This window comes from Cyanistes caeruleus, chromosome 5 (assembly GCF_971803275.1).
Source record: "Cyanistes caeruleus chromosome 5, bCyaCae1.hap1.1, whole genome shotgun sequence".
In the NCBI taxonomy this organism is placed as follows: Eukaryota; Metazoa; Chordata; class Aves; order Passeriformes; family Paridae; genus Cyanistes; species Cyanistes caeruleus.
Window position 1 is genome coordinate 6,258,985 of NC_141705.1, and position 6,565 is coordinate 6,265,549.

Sequence of the window (6,565 nt, forward strand, 5' to 3'; positions counted from 1 at the left end):
ATTTTTATTTCCTTTCCCAAAGGTCTCCTTAACACCATTGCATTTTGAAACAAAATGTGCAAGAGCCATGTGCTGGAACAGGAAAATGGTCTCAATTCACAAGTGTGGCATTAGCTCCTGGCCTCACACAGTGTTTCTCCAGGGCACATGATGAGGAGGAGAATGTCTTTGGACGACCCAGAATGGAGAGGACTTTCAAATATTCCATGCCTTCATCTTTCTTGGGAGGAGTGGGAGCACGTTCCTGAAGTCTGCAAACTGAGTACATCTGAGGTGAAAGTGTTTTTGGAATAAATATTAAGCTAGCCAGACATGGGCCATCGCATGGTGGTTTATTGCACAGCTGCAAGAATGCATTTCTCTTTTGGAATCAGGAGAATTACACAAAACAGTTTCTCTCTGATGGTTCCACACTCAGTCTCTCTTAAATCTGATATAATTCCTCACATTTTCAGTCCCCAATGGTCAAAAAGACCCGAAAAGGTCTTGTGCATCATGGAATGGAAGAAGAGCTGGTGGAGTTTCATGTAAAATGATTTTGTGCCTTTGACAACAGCCATGGATTTTTATTGAAAAAATACATGTAATGAGTGCTATGATTGGTAACGTCATCCCCAAGATTGAACCTAAAAGTATGGAAAAATATGATAGGAGGTGTGGTGGGAAGGGTTTATTTGCCCTCATTTGGGATGACTGGGATAATACAGCTGGAGTAGATGTGAAAGATGATGTAGCCTGGAAGTTTTTACAGAATGAATTTGAGTTACAGCACCTCAGTTAACCTGAGTATGGTTTAGGTATCTCAGGGATATCAGGGAACTGTATTTCATATATATTTATACTTAATACACAGTTAAACACAAATCTACCTCTGCAATCTCTTTGCAACAGAGCCCTGCTGGGCATGAGCACAAAATTGGTTACAAAAATGGCCAAATTCATGGAAAAATTTACAGTGGGCTTGTTACCCCTACCTACATTTCCAGACATCGACACTTTGATGGGACCTCAGTGTGGTGCTGTTGACACACCTAAAGGATGGGATGCCTTCCAGACTGATGTCCCCAGGCCCTGGGGGCTGCATGCACTCAGCACACAGCCCATGGCAATCTCATGCAGTTTAACAAGGCCAGGTGCTGGTGTTACACCAGTCAGGCAATTCCTGGTATCAACCCAGGCTGGGGGATGAACAGACCAAACCAGCCCTGCCAAGAAGGCCTTGGGGGTGCTGGTGAATGGAAAACTGGACATGAGCTGGCCATGTGCACAGGCAGCCCAGAAACCACCCGTGTCCTGGGCTGCATCCAAAGCAGGGTGTGCAGGTCCAGGGAGGGGATCCTGCCTCTCTGCCCCGCTCAGGTGAGACCCCCCCTGCAGAGCTGCCTCCAGCTCCAGGGCTCAGCACAGGAAGGACCTGGAGATGCTGGAGTGAATCCAGAGGAGGCACCAAGGTGATCAGAGGGATGGAGCACCTCTCCCATCAGGAAATGCTGAGAGGATTTGGATTGTTCAGCCTGGAAAAGAGAAGCTTCAGGGTGACTTAAATCCCTTCAGTACCTGAAGGAAATTTGCAGGAAAGATGGGACAAGACTTTTGACAAGGGCATATAGTTACAGAATAAGGGGTAATGGCTTAAAATGGAAAGAGAGTAGGTTTAGATTAGATATTAGGAAGAAATTCTTTGCTATGGGGGTCAGAAGACACTGGAACAGGCTGCTCAGGGATACAGGAACAGGCTGCCCCATCCCTGAAGTGTTCACTGCCAGGCTGGTGGGGCTCTGAGCAACCTAGTCTAGTGGAGGATGTCGTGTCCCTGACCATGACAGGGGGTTTCTAATGAGATGATTTTCAAGGTCTCCTTCCAACCCAAGCCAGTGATTCTGTGACATTGGGACATCTTAGGTCAAATCTAAGATGTATATCTACATCTCTGTATTTGCCTGCGTGTCCAGCATATTGACACCTCCACATTCATTTCAGAATGTGGGATGTAGGAGTTGGATGGATCACTTGGATGCATGCTGTGACCTTTGGTGTTTCAAACAGCAGTGATGTACAGCCACCCCCAAGCCCACCCCACATCTTCATTAATTTAGTCAGATCCATCTGACTGAAAACCACTTTTTGTCATGTAGTCCCTATTGGAAGCCTGTTCCAGGCAAAAGCTTCTCAGAGGGTTGTTTTCTCTCTCTAATTTTTTGCTTAATTTATTCCTGGCCTCTTCATACCCGTTTGTTCCTGTGCCAACATTGTCTTTTAGCTTCAATAGCTCAGCTGCCTCTCTGATGCTTGCCCCAATGTATTTATAGGCAGCAACCGTGTCTCCTCTCAGCTTTTGTTCTGCGGCCTAAATGAGCTTTTTTGGCAGATTTTGGCAGATGAGTACCTAGGGAGCAGAGATGTGCAGACACATCTCAGCTGGCCTGACAGGGGCTGGCGCCCATGGCAGCCCAGGGTGTCAGGGCAGAGTGAGCTGAGTGTGGCAGGAGCAGACCCAACGAAGAGCTGCAGGACAAGCTGAGCAGCTGATTTCCCTGCTGGCATGTCCTAGGCAGCAGTGCTGGAGTCACACTGCTGTGCTCAAAAGTTGGTGCTAACAACTGAGGAAGAAGCTGTGCTGGTGCTTCAGGAACTGTGCATGAGAGTGAGAGACCCCAAAGCCAGCTGTTTTACTTTTTCTCTAAGAAGTTTAAGAAGTGGTGCAAGCATGAGACCAAACTGATATTTCTATTCAGAGATGCCTCTTCCTCCCACATCACTCAGCTGGAGAGGCAGTGCATTCTCTATCTCCAGATGGCTTTTAAAATAATATACTGAAGCCTGTCCCACTCTCTCCAGTCTTGGTGGGACATGTGGGTGGAAAAAGAGGCACAAACTGTGGGAACAAGAGGTTTCTGCCCATCTTTGACTTATTCTGGTGTCTACACACAGTTCTCCAGACAGGGTGTGAAGAGATGGAGAGCATGGCTTTGCTACTGATGCATTAGGTGACCTGTGACAGCTATTGCACGTCTCTTTGCTTTCTCATCACACCTTTGGCCCGTGTTCCCCCTGGGGGCTGCATACACAGCAAACAGCACACAGCACCACAGGGACCCTGCTCTTGGGCTTCCTATGACTTTCTCCAGCAATGCCAGCAATTGCTTCCTGCGTTGTTTATTGTTCCCCTCTGCCTCTGAACCAGCTGCTCACATTGCAGAATTTACAAGGGCTGACGGCAAACCATGGGAAGGAAGTAGAGCTGCATTTTAGCTTATATTTATGTGGTTCTCCTACTTCACCTATGCTTAGGGCTACTGTGAGATTTGTCATCACTCAGCAGTAAGGAAGGAAACAATGAGTCCTTGCCTGAAAGTGATTTTTCTTTTGCAGACACTTTTGATGAAAACAGAAGTCTTCTTGGACTGCTAAAACTGAACTGAATCTGCTGCAGCTGAGGGTGGCAGCAGTAATTTGCTTTTCCTGATCCAGTTTGTTTCAGCCACCTGGTTGCCCATCCTGCTGTCTCCTTTATGGTCTCAAACTGTTATTCCAGTGCAGTCTGGCTTCACCTTTTGCCCCTGCAGAAAATGGAACCCCAGGAGAAAACTGAAGCTCCTGTAAAGGACTGCGATGTACATTTTAGGTCTGATGGTTTTCCTGCAGTCAAAAAAAATTCCATTATAAAAATTATTTATTTTGAGGGAAAGTTAAAACATCAATGAAATGTGACCATACATGGACAAGAAAATCCACCCTAGTTATGTGCATCCAATGTTTGCTGCCATGTTGTAGGAGTATTGGATGCAATCACTTTGTATGTGATGTGCTGCTTTGAGATCTGTCCTGATACAAAGGAAGTAACTCTACATGCTTTGTTTTAGGATGTATTGGAGAGTTCAGGTGAGGTTCTCACACACAGCTCTAAGAATTATCACAGTAAAGACCAGCTATAGAAAAAGCTTTCACCAGTGCAGAGTTTTTGCTAGGAAAAGTACTTGGAGAAGATTATTTCCCTTTTTCATCTGTCTCTCGTCTCTTCCTTTGACAGCCATTCTGATATCAACACACAATTCTCAGCCATCAGAACTCTTCAGTTCTGCCTTTCTTGCCCTGACTTGATGTACACTGACCAATTTTGTGAGGTTTATTTTAGTCTCCTTTGGCAGAAGGAAGAACTTCAGAAACATTTTAATGTGTGGATGGAGAGCAGGGATTGTTGGAGGCTGGTGCAGCAGAGCCAAAGCCTGGTGGCATGGACACTTTTGTGGGGTAGGACAGATGAGCTCTTCTTCTCCAGTCTGGTGGCATCAACATGAGCACAAACTGCGTCACTTTAACCCACCAGCACCAGTGGGAGTCACTCAAAGTGAAAGAAAATGATCCTGTTTTCCAAACAGCACTCAGCAGGGTCAGATGTTTGTCACAGGGATGGAGAACAAGATGGTCTGGCCTGTGAGGGTCTGAGGACATGTAAGGGTGTGCAGGAGGATGTGATCTGCAAACAGCCATGGTGCTGGGGACTGCTGTGGGGTGCCCATCGTGGTGCTGTGACCCACGGGGCTGAGCTGGGGCAGGAGGATGTGGCATCAGCTGGGGCGGGCTGAGCACCGCGTCCTGCTGGAGCCACCTCAGGACTTCCAGGCAGAGAGCAATTTATCAATCTCCTGTGCTTACTTTCTCCTGACCTGTGTGATCAAGAGCAAATTGCCTGGGATGGAACAAAAAAGTGAAAAAACGAAGGGGGATGGAGGTTACAACCTTCCTGCTTGCAAGGGGAGGCTGTAAAATAGCACTTCAGGGAAGAGCTGGGTCGTTCCCGTTGCGGGGCTGCCGGTGCTCACTCAGATTTTCAGTGTCTGCAAATATGTGCCAGAGGGAGTTGACTGTTGCATTTTTGTCAGCTCCCTCCTCAAAGGCAGGACTTGACATCCTGCTTCTCTTTCCCTCTTATTTGTCTCCTCCCGCCTCCCCTTTTCCCCTGTCCACATGACAGTCATAAAAAGATAATGGAAACAATATGGGAATAGTCCCGGTTAGAGCAGCTTCCTTGTGGATGAGAGCCTCGTGCAGTAGCTGGGGAGGCTGTGAGGTCCCTTTGGAAAGCCAGCAGGGGCAGGTCATGGTGTTCTTGTTTCCAAAATCAGTGCTGTGCTAGATTGGTGGAGCGGAGCCATTTGGATACCAGGCACTGGGCACTGCGCTGGTGGCATAGGAAAGCCCAAGATGAGGTTATTATATTTGAACTGGGTTTTGTACTGAAATGCTCTTTAGGACAAGGCCATCAGAGGGTGATAAAAGCATCCTGAACTCTCTCCTCCTCCCATCCTGGCCATGGGCCTTCCCAGTCCCTGCCAGGCAGGAGCTGCTGTGGATGGCCCTGTTGACTGTAGCCTGCTGGCGGCTGTTTGCAGCCAGGAAGGACAATATGCTGATTGCAGAATCCGGTTTAATTATTCACAGCACATGCCATTAAGAGAAATTGTCTTGGCTTTCTCAGGAGCAACACAACTGACTCACCTTCATAAAACTTGGCTCACATGCTAATTAGATGGCTTGGCTTAAAAAGATTGAGCCCCTATTCTGCCACCAGCTCGCAGGACCAAGTGTTATTTAAAGATCCTGGATTTCCTTATATAAGAGTTCAATTGTTTTTTCAACAGAAAAAAACCAAGAAAGACTCAAAAGAGAAAAGAAAAAAAGAAAAAAACTCAACCCACCCTTTAAACAGAATATAAATTTATACATCATTGAGTTCTTAATTTTCATGGAATTTCTCTCCCCCTCACAGACAGAAGTTGTATATACAGGATTTTAGTATTTCCTCTCCGGCTCCAGCCCCAATTTGAAGGACTGTAAAAGTTTGAACCGATTCCAACACTGCGCGGTTTGCATGGTCTGTGCTACGCTGCAGAGTCAAAACAGCCCACACAGTAACAGACATGCAGTAAATCTTGGGAGAAGTGTTTCCTTTCTTCACACACACACACACAGAGGATTGAAATTCAATTATAGTTTTAAAATAATACTGAAATTTGGAGGCAGAGGATAAAAAAGCAAGCGCCGTTCCTCACAACGAGGAACGCGGCGCCTTTTGAAGCACGATCAGGTTTCAGGGAGCTCGGGGCTGATGATAACGTGTTCAGCATATTCTGCGGTCGGGCTAGTTTGCAAACATGAACTCATTATTACTGAATGATCATAGCAGTTAATTGTCTCTGGAGAGAGATTTAGAGTCCCTTTGCACTGTGTTTTTTGCCTATCCCATGTACTTTTTCACAGCTCTCAGGAAGAACAGAATGTAAAACTACAGATCCTCGAATTAGCCTTTAATAATGCTGCGAGACCTGCGTGTACCACAAATACAGAAAATCCTTCCTTCTCCCCTGCTTTTTCTCCCTTGCACATATTACAAACAAAGGAAGAGAGCAGCAGGCTCTGTGCCAGATCTACCCTTGTTTTCTCTTTATCTTTGCTTCCATCACGTTTTTGACTAATTATATCGCCGTGCCTGTAGGAGAGGGGCCGTATCATCAGATATTTGCAAAATACTCAGCAGCAGCAGCAGCAGCAGCAGCAGCAGTGA